The sequence below is a fragment of the Musca autumnalis genome, unplaced genomic scaffold (assembly GCF_047663935.1).
Source record: "Musca autumnalis isolate F117 unplaced genomic scaffold, ASM4766393v1 scaffold_3, whole genome shotgun sequence".
NCBI classification, from domain to species: Eukaryota; Metazoa; Arthropoda; class Insecta; order Diptera; family Muscidae; genus Musca; species Musca autumnalis.
Window position 1 is genome coordinate 224,808,710 of NW_027411866.1, and position 19,962 is coordinate 224,828,671.

General features: G+C 35.1%; 1 protein-coding gene across 1 annotated transcript in view; it reads left to right on the plus strand.

Moving 5' to 3' along the window:
• Nucleotides 1–16,564: 16,564 nt before the first annotated feature.
• Nucleotides 16,565–19,962, plus strand: part of Ac13E (Adenylyl cyclase 13E) — a 429,881-nt gene continuing 426,483 nt past the window's right edge. The window contains exon 1 of the mRNA XM_073976991.1: nt 16,565–16,861. The gene's annotated coding sequence lies outside the window, so the exon portion shown is untranslated. The remainder of the gene's footprint in view (nt 16,862–19,962) is intronic.

Sequence of the window (19,962 nt, forward strand, 5' to 3'; positions counted from 1 at the left end):
AAATTAATGTCTCGACGAGCTGAGTCGATCTGGCTATGTGTGTCCGTCCGTCAGTCCGTCCGTCCGTCCGTCTGTCCGTCTGTCCGTCTGTCCATCTAAACCTTGTAATCACGCTACAGGTCGCAATTTTGATCGGATCGTCACGAAATTTTGGGTGTTGATGGGGGCCCCAGAGGGGAAGAAGCCTATTGATTTTGGTGATGGTCGGATAATATTAAGGGATCGGAATGAGCAAAAAAGTTATTTGGAGAAAAAGTCTACATTTTATTCCAAGGCAAATATCTCAGCGTCTGTAAGGGGTATATAAAAAGCAAAACCTGGCAAGGAAAGAAGAAAATATCACCTTTACAACGATGTGAAGTAGGTTGTCATAGGTGGTCAAACAACAGATATATCGCTATAGTCGCTAATGCATCCCTTTTTCCATTTTTGTGCAATCACTCTACGAAATTTTGATCGGATCCTCACGAAGTTTTTGCGGTTGATGGGGGTCTCACAGAGAAAGAAGCCTATTGAAGGTTGGCGTACATCCCACTTTTGCATTTTTTATTTAAGTTGTACTGACGATGTACTTAAATGCGTTTCAACAAAATTGACCTGTATTAATGAAGACATTCGGAGCAAAGGCACTAAGCTATCTCAATTTTAATATTTTGAATTTTACCAGTGAAAAGCTTATGCACGGGAGTAGTGGTGTAGGGTATCACATAGTCGGTCCCGACCCGACTATAGCCTTGGTTCACTTGTTTTCTTTAAAGAATGTATGAACCTCTAAATGGATCCGCCTTTATATATAATCAATTACAACAAAATAGCCAAACAAGTCCTTATAAGTTCACGTTTATTTTGGTCCGAAAATAATTCCTAAAAGAAGATGATTATATTAGTCATTGCAGCATATTTAGACCAGTAAGACCAGTAAAAATCAAATATTTTGTATTCTCTGTAACCTTTGAAAACGTTCATTTATTCAATATTTGCTTTTTAATTGATTATTTTTTTTAATACAAATATTTTATAGCACCATCACCACCGAACGTACATAACTATAAAATGTGACCTATATTTGCATTTCTTTCATATTTGCTAAAGAACAACAACACCAACAAATGAGACGTGTTAGTAATTTTTTATTGAATTTCAATCATCTAATAAATCTTTTATAGACAGACACTCGAAAAGGATATCTTATGACCATTGTGTACACATATGTATGTATGTGTGTGAATTTACTTTACGAAGTTTATTCTTCTTTCGTTTTGTTTTTCTTCTTCATTAATTTGTATGCCAAACACACACACGATGCATCCAACCTACGTTAAAAGTCGTTGTGCCATGACACGGTAAACGTGTTTATTTTACCATCATAAAATTTTCTACATGTCAATTGATCCTATTCTAATTTTCCGTTACGCCGTCCTTCACCACCCTCCTCCCAACACATCAACCCGGTTTTACAACACACACGTAAATGTAAGAGGAAATACTTATATCGAGTGTCAATACACACGTAGTTAGCACCTTCGTTCGATTGCAACAACGAGGGTTGTTAATTTAAAAATAGAAGTAGAGGGCAGATTTCCCTTTTTATAAGTTCCATAAATTGAATGCTAAATTAAAGAAAACAAGTTTCGGTATGGTCGAGAAATTTCATGTGACAGGACTTATGGGCTAAATAATATATTATGCTAATAAGTATATACCATTATCTTCAGTATCATCTGTAAGTCTAAAATCAGAAGCGTCCTTAGTGCAATATTAAAAAAATGTAAAATAAAAAATAAAATTTTCATTCGACCCTGTATTACTTTTAAATAAACATTCACTCATATTTCACACCTATTGCAATTTTTGTTTTTTTTTTTTTTTTTGTCACAAAGAAAATATACATTCCGTTACTGTAATGGGGGCTCCTTTGGCAGTAGAACAACAAACTTATTTAATAGCTACTACTGTTCTTCCTTGAATTGATGACATGGATTGAGTTTCATTACAATGCTCCTATAAACAGAGGGTGATCCAGATGGTAGTAATAATTTACAAAAACAAACGATTGTTGGTCTTCTCACTGATTTAGATCGCTCTCGGGGAGTTAAAACTTTGCTGCAAAATTACAACAACTGAAGGGATTTTAGTCTCCATTATCTTCACTAGTCACCGAAGCGTACGATACGGCAGTTTGCTAACACAAACAGATAGATAGCTCCATAATTGACATGGGAACGAAGACCCTCCTACGTAAATAAGAGGAGATTGCCAAAGCTTGCCCGACATTACCATTATTGCACCCGGTTTGATAACACTATGCAACAAAATGGAGGTGAAAGTCTGTGGAAAATATTAATTCCTTTTGGGGATTGATGTCCTTGGTGAGTATATTAAGAACCCCGTGAGTCGAACTTTCGAATTATGGCGTGATGAATATTTTGCTGGAGACCTTATAAGCCCTCAGGAATTAGCGTTATATCTTTGTTAGCTGTTGCTTAATCTTATTTTTGAGATGACATGTCTTCAATCAAATCGAATGAGGGTATATCACCAATATTTTTGAAAATTTAACATAGCTGAAGCCAAGGGTTACCCTTTTAGAACACGCGACTCGTGATTGTATATTGTACAAATTAAATACTTTTGGATAAAATGAAATGTTTTTGGACGTGGCAAAAAATATTGGCTTTAAAAGATAATTTGCGTTGAAGCTGTGGCTATATTTATGTTAAAAAATTGGTGAAAATGGGTTGAAGCCACCATGTCTTGTTTTGTTATCTCTGGATTTGTGAGTAAAGCACACTTCCCTCGAGTTGCATGTCAAAGTAAAATCAGAAGCAAACTAAATAAGGATCATCTCACTAATATATTAATTTTCAAAATTTCGTCTGCTTCTACCATTAAATGGTGCTGACATTTTGAAGCCAGATTTACAGTGTTTTTTGAAATTTTCTTCTAATTTCATTTCGCAAACAGGTTTTTCAAAAAACCATATATAGGATTGTAGTACATGCGATTCTGAGTTATTTGATACGAATATTGTGAATGTAGTCTGCACAGCTTCATAGAAATCTGCATACAAATGCGAAAATTTTGTGCAAACATTTTTCTAAAAATCATATTTTTCGGGCCTAATTTTAACAGTTGTCATTCGATTTCTTCGTACTTGTTTGCACATTTTAGTTTTTTACGTTCCTCATCCAATAAATCATTCCCCGTGAAAATCCATCTACTAAAACGCGAGTTACAAGAAATTCCAAAGTAGAAAAAACATCTAAAATTGTTTTTGGAAATATCGCGTATTTTATCGCGTTTTCTACGGTTCGTTTCCACTGCAATGAAACAACTAATACAGCATCTAGTTTTAGCGGAAACAGAGATTTGAAAACATCACTGATAAGGGAGCTACATTCATTTTATCCCAAAAAATCGTGTGTGATGCTACATCCACGGTTCTTGATTGATCGCCTTAAATTAGATATATATCGATATAGATTTTCATGGTGAACACTGAAATCGGATGCGGACAAAAATTGTATGCACTTTGCGCAAATTAGCCGTATTTTATAGGTTTTTTAATGCTAGGATGCAGCCGATGCTACATCTTAGCCTCCAATGTAAATTTCGAAAAATATATTTAAATTAAAAGATATTGTAGCGGCCCGTTTTACTATTTATTACTATATTTTATATTATGACTAAAAATAACTAGAACATTATTATGAAGATAAATAATTGTAGCTAACATATTTTTCAATTTCATTTATAAATGTATATGTTAACGTCATTTACATGTTATTTTACATCCGATGGTTATGTTAACCAAATAACAGTAGCTTCTGTTACAAAGATTAATGTATGTTTCACTCGAAGGAGCAACTAAATAACTTTCTCATTTACTCAATAAATATGCTTCTTCTTTTTCGCTTAACGAACATCCCAGTGGGAAAATGTAATCGATGGGAATCGAACGGGTAATACAGAGCCACTATGTTTTATTGATTACCGAATACATTATTCGTAACACGGTGCATGTCCTAGGAAAATAATATATTCCTTTATAGTATCCATAGAAAGCATCGTGTAATCAATGGGTATATTCTTTTATAGTTCTTTAGTAATATATAATAGAATTCATATACTGGAATACATCGTATTATGAATGTATTCTCTTTTTATAAGTAATTTATTCCCCCGTATGCCTTAAGTAATTTATTGGATTAAAATAGAAAACCATTAATTTTAATTCATTTTTTATTTATATTTAGAAATATAAAGATTTTATGTAGTTAAAAAAGTATTCATAGAATACAAAAAAAGAATATTGATTCATTGAAACCCGAAATTAAAATAGTTCATTACATTTTTTTACAAAATTACGTCTTTATTGTTACACGACACAAACAAAACTGGCAAATTTATGCTGCGTCTTAAAGGCGTCGGCAGATAACGGGATTACAAAAAAAAAAATACAAAAAAAAAACATTGCATTCCCTTGTCGTATCCAGTGGGAATGTAAGATGTAATTAATATGAATTTTTTGTCAAGTGGAATTACTCGTTCGATTCTTTACGGAATATTATATAACGTATCTTCTATAATATATTTAATAATTTAAGTTTTTGTCCAATTATATTCTTTTCTCGATTCTTACGGATACGTTTTGGAACGTATTGCTTATAATGCGTTAATTAATATATTTTCAATGTAATATGTTCCCAATTTTCCCACTGGGAAGTTAACGTCTTTGTTAGTGTATTGTTCTCGCAAATGTTTTCGTCATTGCTCTCGCGTACCATTAAACTTGACGATAATTGCATCTGTGTATACTCTTTTGCTCAATAGCTCTCAAATACTCGATTTATGTAAATTGGCTATGATTGCAAATCAATAAGATCTCAATGTTTGTTGTTACTTAGCATGTTAATACAGTGCCCGGCATAATTATTTTGACAAATTTGAAAAAATGATGTGTTTGGATTTTTACCGGATTAGTCTTCTACAAAAATATGAAAAAATATTCTGGCTAATCCTTTACTAGAGTACTTATAATTAGTAATAAATTTTATCAATTTAAATTTACGCTTCCACTTTTGTAATGTAAATAAAATTTCACTGCGTGGCATAAGTATTTTGACAAAATTGTTTTATTGATTTTTAGACCGCAACAATTAAAAATGTTTTATTTATACTTATGATTATTATTAGTTACGGTAAAAATAATATGCTTCGCACACATCTGTACCGCTATGGACCCATTTACGGATCGATGTTTCAAGGATTTAGGGATTTATCCCTAAACAACATTTTCGATGATTTTCTCCCATTATTTTCCACATTTCCACTTACTAATGAGAGTAAGAACATTTTTCTCTTACAAATGTGATATTTGAAGGAGACTACTTTAATTTTGAACCCGAAATACGCTCCAAACTTGCTCCACAAAATTCAGGCTTACAATAGTAGCAGTGTTCTGCAAATGAATGCATAACATTTCGATCGGTTTAATACCATGTTGTTATGAAATATTGTTTAAAATGCCAAAATATTCATTATAGTCCGCAGCATTATCGATAACAATTAAATATCACAGCATTTTAAATGGTGGATCAACATATTCTGATGCCTGGAAATATTTGGGCATGGCAATAGCATCAGAAGGACATTTATTTCACAAAGATATCAAACTTTTTGGCGGTTTATTGACTCAAGCATACTAAAAAGGTTATTTTAAGATGAATTATGTCCAAATTTATTTTTATCAGTCCACAATATGCTCTACCACAATGATTGGTGGGGTGCAAGTGATTTTTATTGAAAATCTAATTGAAAATTTTTGTGGCTATGATTTATAAATCGAGTGGAATAGCAAAAAATGACTTCAAATTGATTTTTTTATAATGTTTAGAGGTTCTAGTCTTAATAGAGAGTTTGCTTTGACATCGAAATTATTCAGAAGATGAGGATTTGTGTGCTTAAGTAAGATTAGATTTGCAATTCTGCTCTATTTACCGGAGAGCAACTTCTCTAATTTCACATTTTCTGCCTAGATCGACCATATTTACAGCGTTTTCAGTATTTTGAGATTTATTCGTTTCAAAATGAATAGATAACTGCAGCAATGTCTAAACAATAGCTACATTTATTTCCGAAACTGTAATTTTAAATTTCACTACAATTTTTGACACCAACATTCCCTATTTGAATTAAAAATCTATGACTGTCAAGAACATTTTTTCTTAAATGTTAATAATTTAGCTAAATCAATTAATTTTGTTACCAAAAAGTTCGATTAAGTACCAAAAGTAACATAATTATAGCATGTCAAAATACTTATGCCGTTTTGCGTTTGCCTCCCTTTTAAACATTCGCCTACCTAATCACAAATAAAGCTGGAATATTTTTGAACCACTAATATTTATTTAGCTGAGAGGACAAAGAAAACCCCTAAGCTGTTAATATCCCGTTATATGAATGCTGATAATAATTATATGCCTTTTAAGACAAATGTAAATTTTGTCAAAATAATTATGCCGGGCACTGTATATTAAAGTACATTAAGTAGTAGATAAGTTCTAGACGATGTTAAAGATTTTAATGATGTCCAGCTGGTCATAGAAATGATTTTTATTCTTTCTATTCTGATCGAGCTGCAGACGAATAAAGTTGGTAAAATTGAAAACAACCTTGTTTTGTTTGGAAAACAAATAAACATATAAAAAAATACTATTCTCTTAGACTTTGGAAGCCTTAAGGCTACATTGCAATAGAGAAACTGAGGACGAATACTGCATTGCGACTTATTCATGTCCCAGTATAAATAATAAAATTAATAAAAAACAGTAAACCCAAAACTTAAGGGAAGTATTTTCCAATATTTGGATATTTCTCCCCTTACAATATGATCTTGCTGTACATGAAAATCACATGCGCACAAAATGATTTTGATAATTACGCGATTTACACGTATTTTAAAATGCATATAAATTAAAATGGGTTATTTGACCTCTATTTCCATTTCAGAAACTTCGAGATATATCCTCATCAACCCAATTACCTTCCCTAATGGGAAAGCTTTAATATGAATGTCAATAAAGCGAAATCCATCTATTTTATTGGGAGATTAAAGCAAAATGAAGTAAGTATTCCTATAGATTTTTACAATATTTTCTACTACATAATGCATGTGAAAAAATATTTTTTCAAACAAAAAAATAATTTTTTGACCAAAATATGTGCTTATTTTGGCTGTGACATCGAAACTATAACACCAATCTGTATGATTGCAGTCTCATTTGATTCGCCGTGAAGTTTTGATCCACAACAAATTTTTATGTAATTTTATGACCACTAAATGGGCCTTAATTTTGAAAAAAGTTGACCTATATTCAATAATTTATGAATTTTATGTACATTCCGCGAATTCTGTGTAACATTTTGCAGGTATTATGCAATCTACTCGCTGAAGTCACTTAGAGAGAACTTTTTTGTAACAATGGTGCTCATTAAAATAATTAGCGTTTTTATAATATTTTCTTACTATTTGTTGTAGTCAAGCTTAATCTCATATTTGTTGTCTTCAAATTTAAAAAACAACAAGTTTAAAGTGGGATGTAGTTAAATTGATTACTTTTGGGGATGGCAGAGAATACTAGTTTCGTCCAAAAGCGTCTTAAAAAGCGAAATAAAAGCGCCATAACTTTTGTCCGCAACAACCAAAAATTGGCTCGCGACGAGATTTGTTCTGGGAATTTTTTTCTTAACCTACATATCAAAAATCGTTGATGTAGAGCGAAAAAAAATTATCCTTTTTTTCTGAAATGGAATATTAAATAATTGACAATATTCCTGATATACACTTTCATACGGGCAAAATGTGCCTAATCGAAATAATGGTTTTAGACCCCAAGTATGTTTGGACGAAATCCGTTTCAGACAATTTGGAGTCGATTTAGCAATGTCCGTCTGTCTGTGTGGCTGGCTGGTGCGCACGATAACTCTCGAACGGATGAACCGATTCGGTTCAAAATTTGGCTTTCGTAATATTTTGTCCAAACTTAGTTTAAGTTCGAAGATGGACAATTTGTGCACACGATAACTCATAAAGGGAGTAACCGAATTAGTCCATACTTTGCACATCGTGAAATTTCTACCCGACTTAGATGAGGTTCCAATATGGACTAAATCGATCCACTACTTCGGGTACCTCCAACTCAAAATTTCGGAAAAGTAGAGTTTAGGACCTTCTCTCAAATCGCTTTGATTTTTGTTGTAGCAACTAATATTCACTGCCCCCCATACGACGCTATAAGTTTCATCAGGGGCAAGTCCATACTTCCTGAAAAAATAGCCTGAAAGTTACAAAAAAAAAACCCTATGACACCGTGTTTGAAGATAAGCCATTTGGGTCCACTCCTTCAAGTACCTCAACCACAAAAGCTCAAAAAGGTTCGGAAAATTACACATCCTAATATATCTACCAGATATAGGTTCGAATATGGACTATATTTGTCCACTCCTTCGGGTACCTCCCACACATTATTTTGGATAAATTCACTTTAAGACCTGCTCTCGAATCACATTGATTTTTTTGAATTAACTTGCATTCGCTGCCTCATACTGCATACTTCTTCAGAAAATAGCAACCCCTATGGCACCATATGTAGTGGCTGGAGAGCTCGAACCGAATATTGCGTTCGCCCACACTTTGGATATAGTAATATTTTTTCGAATATTAAATAAATTTCGAAGGTGGTGCTTATAGATCCACTTCTTCCGGTACCTCCCCCACAAAAGTTCGAAAATATTCGCTAAAATTGTATGCACGATATCTCATAAACGTAGCAACCGATTTGGTCCAAACTGAATTTATGTTCAAATGTTCAACATTTTTGGTCTGTTCGAGGATCCTTTGGAAGTGTTTTACCGAATGTTTTCCTAGTGGCCCTGTTTACAGCGATATTATGTTTTTCTTAGGCAAGTATTGTACAAAAGCCCTATTTATAGATATCCCCAGCAAATTTTTGAGCTTTAATCCAATCCATATTTTTGTCGGTTCATAGACCCCAAATTTTGAAAACCCCTCCCTAATACATACGTTTTTTTGGAAAAAAAAAGTGTTTCAATCCACACAGGTTGAGGGTATATCTCTGTCGGCAAAGCCGACTTCTACTTTTTTACTTGTTTTTTTTTTACATTTTCATACGACAAGAAAGAAAAAATTTCCCTTCCGAATTTCCAAAGGCTTTTCGGATCGAAATCGGAACGAAATTCCCAAACAAACATTCGATTTCCGTTCGAGAACATGACAACCACCCAATTTAACTTTGGCACAAAATTCGGTCCGAATTTGAATCCGAAAATAGCATCAGAATTTCGGACTGTTTTCTGACAGTTTAGTTTGCTAAGCTATGACCGCAGCACTTTTGTCAACCATGGAAATGCTGATTGCCAAGGGTTCAGAGAATTTACTAATCTCCTCTTCAGAGAGCTGCCAATTCCTTCAGACCATAGGGTAGCTGAGAGAATTATCTGGGATATAACCACTGCCTGCCAAAATTTTTTGAATTTTTGGAAGATTTCTCGATCAGATGAATCTCTGTTACTCCAAACGACGATCATTTGATGATTGTTTAATTTTTTTCTTATCGATCGTCCTAGGGAATAATATAGTACTATTCTGAAACCCGAACAGACGGTTGTTTAAATTTTCTTCTTTTCGATCGTTCTAGCGAATAATAAAATACTCTTCTGAAATCCGAACAAACGATTGTTACTGCTATTTTTGATTTGGTTGTATATAATTCTCATATACAATTTTTGAATAACTGATATAAATGTCACGTATTATTAGGACGAATATTAACAAACACAAGTTTAACTAGTTCCATTGCGCTCATCCAAGTGCCCACAAAAAACAACAACATAAGGAATAATTAAAAATCATAGCAAAGCAGAAAAGATAGCCACAAATGAAAGAAACAAAAAACAAAACCCACAACAACATAAGGAATAATTAAAAATTATAACAAAGCAGGAATAGAAAACAAAATCAGTAAACCTCCAAGAACAACAAATGAAACAAACCCACAAAAGAATGAAAAATAAATTCCTCTTCTTCTATTCTTTTTAATTTTTCTTTGTATTTAGATCTTCTAAAGATCTTTCATATGATTCGTCTGTGATTTTTGGTCGCGATTCGCCACCCGGACACAAGTATTCTTCCGCGATCAAATTTATCTTCCTGGAGAATCGCGATTTATTTTTAGATGATTGAAAATGTTTGCAGGACTCGCTAAATGCTGCTGGTCGCATACCCGAAATAAGACCAAATTTCTCAGCAGAGGCAACGAGGGCGTGATGAACTTTATCATATGAACCTTGAAGACCCAAGAGTTAGGGAACGTAGCCTTCAAATCAAGAAGCTAGTAGGCCAACATACGCGGAACAAGAAAGAAAGTGTTAAGTTCGGCCGGGCCAAAATTTTTAAACCCTCAACCATGAAATATATATCACTTAATTTTCCTTACTATCCATAATTTTAAATAGAGATATTTGGGACCACGATAACCCAAATGCCAATATAAGGCCAGAACATGTATCAAAAAAATGTTCAATCGGTCGCCTTTATAAAGAAGCAATATCAGGATGAATAATTGTTGACAATTACACTGTGCAACATTTTTAAGGTGATCTTGTGCAAACAATTCGAACTGTGGATTTTTTGAAAGTACAAACCCAAACGACAAGAACAGTTGGGTTTTTTTTGTGTTAGATCCAGCTCGGATTCTATGGCCCCATCTAAACATGGTTAAATATTGAGTTTTTAAAGAAATTCGGGGCTATATTTGTATAACCAATACGAATCTTCTTCTGACCTCTGAAGCAAATTTGTAGATAAGGACAAGAATAAAATGTTTGGAGAAATAATGAACTCGAAAAACTACATTTATTGCCTCAAATTGCAAAATATATGCAAAAATTCCACAATTTTTATACATTTCGCACCGTATCTCCGAAACCGTTAATTTTTTCTGAATATTTATACCCCACACCGCTATGTGTGGAGAGTATTATAAGTTGGTTTTGGCCAAAAAGTTTGTAACGCATCGAAATAATGGTCGTAGACCCATACTTATATATACAAAAATGAATGTCTCGACGAGCTGAGTCGATCCGGCTATGTGTGTCCGTCCGTCCGTCAGTCTGTCCGTCTGTCCATCTAAACCTTGTAATCACGCTACAGGTCGCAATTTTGATCGGATCGTCACGAAATTTTGGATGTTGATGGGGGTCCCGGAGGGGAAGAAGCCTATTGATTTTGGTGATGGTCGGATAATATTTAGGGGTGGTAATGTGCAAAAAACTTATTTGGAGAAAAAGACAACGTTTTTTTCCTAAGAGAATATCTCAGCTTCAATATGGGGTATACCAAAAGCAGAACCTGGCCATGAATGAAGAAAATATCGCCTTTCTAATGATGTAAAGTAGGTTCTCGTAGGTGATCAAACAACGAATATATCGCAATAGCCGCTAATAGAACCCAACTTTTTATTTTTGCGGTTTTAATAATAATGACGAATATCACAGCTTCGGTTGGGGATCTTCCAAAAACAAAGTCCGACTATGAAGGTAGAAAATCCCGTCTTTACAGTGATGCAAAGTAGGTTGGCGTAGGTGGCCACATAACGGAGATATCACAATAGTCGGCAATACATCCCATTTTTTATTTTTTTTTTTTTATTTTTGTAATCACGCTACAGGTCGCAATTTTGATCGGATCGTCACGAAATTTTGGGTGTTATTGGCGGTCCCACAGAGGAAAAAACCCTTTGATTTTTGGTAATGGGCGGATATTATTCAGGGGTCGGAATGTGAAAAAAAATATTTGGAAAAAAGACCAACGTTTTATTTCAACGTTAATATGTCCCTTCTGTAGAAGGTATATCGAAAGCAAAACCTGCCAAGGAAAGTAGAAAATATCACCTTTACAACGATGTGAAGTAGGTTGTCATAGGTGGTCAAACATTTCCATTTTTGTGCAATCACACTACGAAATTTTGATCGGATCCTCACGAAATTTTGGGGGTTGATGGGGGTCTAACAGAGAAAGAAGCCTATTGATGGTTGGCATACATCCCACTTTTCCATTTTTTATTTGGGTTGTACTGTCGATGCACTTAAATGCGTTTCAAAAAAATTGACCTGTGTTAATGAAGACATTCAGAGCAAAGGCGCTAAGCTATCCCAATTTTAATATTTTGAATTTTATTAGTCAAAAGCTTATGAACGGGGGTAGTGGTGTAGGGTATTACATAGTCGGCCCCGACCCGACTATAGCCTTGGCTCACTTGTTTCTTTTGGAAATATTCCCTGGAATGTAATACACAACTCTTCAGAACATGTCATTGTTGTAAAATGCCTCTATGCCGTTGTTTTCAGTACATTTTCCAATGACGAGTTAATAAAAATGTCAATAATGTAGTGAAATCCGAAATGCGAGAATAAACTGTTGGTGTGAACTGTGTTTGAAATACGTGTTGTAAAAGATATGATGCAAAATACCGCTGAAACAACATGAAGTAAGCATTTTAGAGTTTCAGAATGTTCTAAGGAATTGTTGAGAACTTTATTTGGAAGATTTTTGCAAAAGGTTACTTGGTTCAACTCCCAATAGTTTAGCCGATACTGACCAGAATTTCAGCAATTATGTAAAATTTTCTATATTTTATATATTTTGATGCCCTAGATGGAGTTTTTCTTTTGTGGTGTGTTCAGTGGATAAGTTCTACTAGTTTAGGGCTACGATATTGCCAAAGACAGCAAACGATTCCTAATCGTTTCCGAGATAAAGGCCCGATAAATGCGAAAAACTGTAGATTTAGCCCGGTTTAGATGAGGCCATAAAATCCGAACTGGATCTGACCGGACAAAACCCTACTAGGGTTTTTGCAGTCTAAATATGTACTTTCAAAATATTCATACTAGAAGTTGTTTGCATTTTCAGTGTTGCATAGTGTTATTGGTGGACATATTTTGTGGAGACATTTTGTGAACCTCAAATATCCAATAACAGGTAGTTCGGTAAAAAAGTAGTTACAATGGGTACAATACCAAAATATGGACCTATGTTGACAATTTTTGGTGGATACGTTGTGTGATCACTGAGAACCTCAAATGGCAAATTACAGCTATTTCGGTTAACAGTGTTAGTTTCAATCCCTAAAAATTACGAAAAATCGGGAGGTACCGTTATATGGGGGCTATACCAAAACATGGACCATGGACTTCAAATTACAAATTACGGCAAGTTTGGTGAAAAATTGTAGCTAAAATTATCAAAATAACGAAAATCGGGAGGTACCGTTGTACCAAAGCAATTGTTGTCAAGTTTTGGTGGAGAAGATTTGTGAGCACCGGGAACCTCAAATGCTTATGGTGATGAGGCAAAGCCGACAGAGATATACCCTTAGCCTGTATATATTGAAACAATTTTTTAGGGGTTTTTAAAAATGTTGGGAATTTGAACCGAAAAAAAATGTTCATTAGGATTAGAGATCAAAAGTTTTGCGGAGGAGATACTAAAAGGAATGGATCTACATTGACCATTCTGGAAGTGGATCTTCAGCCACTACATATGGTGCCATAGGGGGTTTTTACACAATTCGGGATGTTTGCTTAAGAAGTATGGACTTGGCCCTGAAAGAACGTTTACCATCGTAATTGAGGCAGCGAATGCAAGTTGCTTCAACAAAAATCAAAGTGATTCGATAGCAGGTCTTAAAGTGAACTTATCCGAAATTTTGTGTGGGAGGTACCTGATGGATTGGACAAATATATTCCATATTTGGACCTGATCTATATCTAGTAGATATATTAGGATGTGTAAAGTATAGACCAATTCGGCCACTCCCTTCAAGAGCTACCGTATGAACAAATTTTCCGAACATTTTTGGACTTATGGGGGGGAGGTGCATGAAGGAGTGGACCGATATGGCTTATCTTCAAACTTAAACTATGTTTGGACAAACTATTACAAAGGCCAAAATTTCGGCTGATCCGTTCTAGAGTTATCTTGCGCTCCAACCACCTCACACGGTGTCATAGGGTATTTTTGCAACTTTCAGGCTATTTTTTCAGGAAGTATGGACTTGCCCCTAATAAAACTTGTACCGTCGTATGAAGGGCAGTGAATACAAGTTGCTAAAAAAATCGGATCGATTCGAGAGATGGCCCTAAACTGAGCTTTTCCGAAATTTTGTGTGGGAGGTAACCGAAGGAGTGGGCCGATTGAAACATTATCTAAGTCTTGCACACATTTTACGATGGGCAAAGTATGGACCAAATCAGTTACTGCCTTCAAGAGTTATCGTGCGCACAAATTTTCCGAACATTTTCGAACTTTTATGTGGGAGGTACCGACAGGAGTGGACCGATATAGCCCATCTTTGAACTTAAACTAAGTTTGGGCAATATATTACGAAAGCCAAAATTTGAACCGAATCGGTTCATCCGTTCGAGAGTTATCGTGCGCACCAGCCAACCAGACAGACAGACGGACGGACGGACATTGCTCAATCGACTCCAAATTGTCTGAAACACATTTCGTCCAAACATACATGGGGTCTAAAACCATTATTTCGATGAGGCATATTTTACCCGTATGAAAGTGTATACACCCTCGTTAGCATAAATGCTGAGGGTATAAAAACCCCAAAATACCTAAAATCGGGAGGAATCGTTATATGGGGCTATACCGAAACATTGACCAATGTTTACAAATTTTGTTATAGGTACTTCATCTTGCAGGTACTTCTGTCAATCAAGGTAGCTAAATTCAACAAAATACTGAAAATCGGGAGGTACCGTTATATGGGGGCTATAGAGATGTTTTGTGATCTTTGGGTACTTCAAACGTAAAATTACAATCAGATCGGTCAAAGAATTTTGCTAATACCCTCAAAATACCAAAAATAGGGTCATGCCATTATATGGCAGCTATATCAAAATATGGACCTATGTTTTGGTGGAGATTGTTTGTGAGCTTTGGGTACCTCAAATGTTACTGTTATATGGGGGCTATATCGAAACGTGTTGGTAGATTAGTTTTGTGGCAACTGAGAGCCTTAAACGTCAAACTGCAGGTAGGCAGTAAGGGATGCCTCAAAAGTAGATGCTCTATACCTCTTCTGCTTCTTCGCATAGTCTAAAATATTCCGCCAGTGTTTGAACGTATAGATCTAACCCTACAGTGGCCAGTATTAATTCCGGCAGTGATCTTAATCCCTAACTTATCGACTGAGAGAAGGGAAATGGTACAAATTTGGGAGATCGCAGATCCGAATGTTTTGGATACCCTACATCCAGAATAAATTACATCCATTAGTCATCTGCAGTATAGCGTACTGCACGACTTCGATATTTTCTGTCAGATTGGCCCGTATATCTTTCGAAGGATTTTCTCTCAAACACACACAATATCAGTGTTGAGTACAATGAGATTTCAGTTAGACAAAATCTGCCTTAGTTTTTTTAACTGCTTATATAGCCCAAACCCCGGCATTAAGAGATTATGAAAATAGTAAGATATCTCCTTCAGCCCATTTACAATTTTCTTCACTATTTCCGCATTATAAACCCCCGGATGCGGAAGGGGGTCTTAAGGCCAGTTCCGTTTTTCTATCTATCACGACTTAAAAAATATGTTAAGAAATTGATTGACATTTTTCTTAATATGTCCGACCACGTCACACATTAAGAAAAATGTAGAGAATTTAATTTTTACCCTGGCATGAAGAGGACTTAGAGGGGGTTTTTACAACACAAAGCTTGAATTCAATTCATACATCTCTCATTACTTGATAAATGTTCCCTATTCTTCTTACTTTGGCTTCTGACGATACCTGAGATTCTTGTGAATTTTGACCTGATCATGCCTAATACAGTGGTCTATGCTGATGATCTGATCTGGTTGTGTTGATACATTTTAAACTCTTCCCAACTTCGCCTGACTTAATGGTGGGTGCATTAGTTCAACTACCAGCCTGGTCCCATTCAAAGATTTATACAATTTACAAATTTCAAATAAGCTTTTATCTTTTGGCTTACCCTGTAACATATACGTGAGAATCACAGTGAACGTGTGCGGGGTTTATATAAGGACATGTTTCCCATTAAGTTCATGGTGGTAGTAAAACATGCCACAAGAAAATTAGTAATCGACAAAGAATAGAGGTATAGTTGTAATAGAAGACAGAGTGTATAAGTTAGATACGTTGGCCTTCAACTTCCCAAGCCCAGTCGATCACGGTTGCTGATTGACAGCTCGTGTATCACCTCTACAAGTTCCCTCTGCGGAGACCGGAGAGTGTAGATACTAACGGGCGACGGTTGTTGTTGGTTTGCTCATTTTGATACATAGAGACTCTGCTCTCACAAAATGTAGTTGTAGTAGTAAAATACCGAAGATCCTCTGCGATCCCAACGATCCTCTGCGATCACTAAGATCCTCTGCGATCCAAATGAACCTCTGCGTTCACTTTACTTTTATCTTTAAAAGAGAAAGCACCTAGCAAAAGGTAATCTTGTCATAAACAGAATAAACAATTCAATAAACCAGCAAACATTTATTATTATAAAAGAACTGATACCTCTGTGTTTTTATTTATCTTTTCTTTTCCCCTCATTGCTCTACATAAACATTTGGTCGCATCGAGCCGGATTTGTGAATTTGAGAAGTTTGCCTGGTTATTAATTGTGCCTTTTTTCTCCCAAAGGAAATTATCAACAACGCATCCCCGCACCTACCGCATCACCACATCATCCACTTTCATCAAAATCATCATCTCATCACATAAATTCATCAAAAAACAAGGTACGTAAGTTCAGTGCATTTGTTTGTGTGAGATTTCGTTTTATTTTTTGAAAACAAAAGTGAAAAAAAGTGTTTTTAATTTTTGATCGCGGTACTGGTCGCCTTTTTGTTACCCTATTTTCCGGTATCGTTCAATATACAGTCCACAATAAAATAATTTCTATATAAATCAATTAAAATTATTCTGAAATCGAGTCGTGTTTGCATTATTTTCCAACTCGTCGCGAAATAATCGAACATTTCCATAAATTTGTGATAATTTCTTAATATTTAACACAAAAAAAATATACTTTTCTAATTGAAATAATCTGCCGCTGTAGTGTGCCTTTTTTTTCTCTTGCTTATTGCAATATTCCCCACACATTTTGTACATTGCCGAGTGATCGTGTTTGCAGTCAACCAATATTCGTATTATTTTCGTTTGTTTCTCACCGAAAATAATATAATAATCCCTGTGCTCTTTTTTCTAAATCGGCCGCAAACCTACCAACAATTTATTTAACTCTGCCACTATCACTTGTTATTCGGCCAATTGCAAAAACAATCACCATACTAGCCCTTTTCTATTTCTTATATTCAGTAAGAAATATAACAACAATTTATTTATCTCCCCAGCTCTCACTGTTGGGTAATTGCCGTTGGTCTAGTTGTCGTGTAAATACAACAACAAGAATACGCGCCTTTTTTAATTTTGATAGCGTCACTTTGTGCCTTTATAAATATACCAACAACATTTGCCTCTCCAGTTCTCACTGCTTGCTTGGTCGTTGTCGTTGGTCTGTTTGTAGCGAGGCAGTTACATCCACACACACCCCCCCACTACTTGTGTGTTCCCTTTTCCCTTTTGTGTGGTATTCTTTATTCACCACGGCACAGTGGGCCCCAAAAAAAATTGTGAAAATTTTAAATTAAAATTCTTAAATATTTTTTTTTTTTTCTCGAAAATTTCTTGAAATAAAATTTGCGTTTTTGGATTTTTAAAATAAATTCACCCTACAATCAGCCTATTATCTGCATTATTTATTGAGTTCTTTTGTGGAAAAATACCGTTTTTTCCTAAAGTTTTCTTAAAGATTTTTTTGAAGAAAACTAGCCTTAAGCGCGTGCTTACAACTTATAGGCATTAGCAAATTTTATTTTCGGTCGAAAATTCGTGCACCCTACACCCGGTACATAACGAAAAATTAAGTTTTTTTTGTATTCATTTGATCTTTTTTGTGCTTTTTGAATATTTTGATAAATATTAACCATTTTAATACATTTTTAAATTATTCTTTGACTATTTATTTAACATTTCATTCAAGAACTGTTCAAATATTTATTCAATTAGAAGAAAAAGTCCACTAAATTAAAAATTTCTGATTTCTTTTGCTAATTTCGGGAAATTTTTGATTCTTCTTTCCACCAAATTAGTTTGCTTTGTGATTTTAGATTTTTTTTGATCTGTTTTCCTTTGGCATTTGTGTCGATCTCCATTCGATTGTGGGTTTTTCCTAGTTATATCTTGATTTTTGCGTCCTTTGGTTCCAATCTAAATAATTCTTTTCGCAGTTCTTTTTAAAAATCTTACTTGGAAAAATGGTGAACATCAATTTAATCCAATTTATCCGCGCTTCCGATAAAATTGAAAAGTTTACAACATCCTTCAGCGCTATTAGAGCTGAAAATCATACGATTTTCAATCTTGAAGTTCGAAAGACCGAACTCCAAAATTTGTGGAGTAAGGCTTCCGATGCATATGATAAGTACATCGATCATTTGATGTCTCAAGAGGGTGTTTCTGCAGAAGAAATATCTTCTGTTGATGGCAAGTATGAAAGTACTCGCGAAAGATATGTCAATTGTTTGTCGGAAATGAATGAAAAACTAGAGAACTTAAAGTCATTGAAATCTTCCCCTTCCACTCCAACTGCAATGCACAGTAGTACTCCTCACAATACTCCAGCACAAACCAGTCGCAATATGGAGACTAGGGAGTCCGATAGATCCAATAGGCTGCCCGGTAATTCTAATTCAGATAATATTTCTAACCAGAGTTTGAATTTGCCTCCTACATCTAATAATCAACAGCTTGATATTCAGAGTTCTGCTGATATTTCGATTTCTAATTGGAGTTTGCCGCCATATGTTTCTAACACTATGCACAATCTCAAATTACCTCCGTGTGATATTGATGAGTTTCACGGTGATTTCTTGTCGATCAACCGTTGAATAGTTCACTTCGCGTATTAACCAACCGTCTCGCGTTAATACTAACCGGCCTCTGTCGCCACCCCAGATTACACTTGGTAATCTTTGTTGTTTACTAACCGGCCTCTGTCGCCACCCCAGATTACAAGGTAATCTTTGTTGTTAAATAGAAAAGAAATACATCAATAAACCAACATATCTTTAATATTTAAACTGATACTGCTTGTGTTTTATTTTCTTGTTCTTTTCACCCCCACTGCTCATCATTCCTTTACTGAGTTATCGAAGCCTATGGATTTCCCCTCCCTCACCTAAACACAGAGCATACCTTCGAACGAACTCTGAGAGGCTTGCTCGGCGTGTATCTGAACGTCCACAAACACCATAAAAATGTTATGAGGTTGCATGTGTAGCACTCGATGTCTGTCTGTCTGTGCAATAAATTCATATTGATTTCTTTTGCTATACAAGATTTATGAAGCATTTTCCGGGTGTTGCATCCATCGATGGATGGATGAATGGAAGGACGTATGGAAAGTTGAATAGACTGGTGGAGGTGGTACATAGTATGTGAATGAATGCCCTGGTGGAAGATATCGAATGTCTCTTTAATTTTCAAGACTTTTACAGAAACAAACAAACAAATGAACGAACAAACGAAAGCCATGAATTGATGGTTGGCTACATACTGCATTTCACCAAAGACTTATTTTATGCACGTGCAGGAACGGGTGTACGAATGGATGCATATCTATGTGCATCGTCCTGGTGTCCATTGACGACAAGTGATGAATGATGACCCATTGAAATTGCAAACGAAGGAAAGTTGAAATAACAGACAATTCAAGAAATCTATTGTTATTCCAATTCTTTGGTTCTGTTGTGCAACACAAACTTCCCGCCATTTCCTA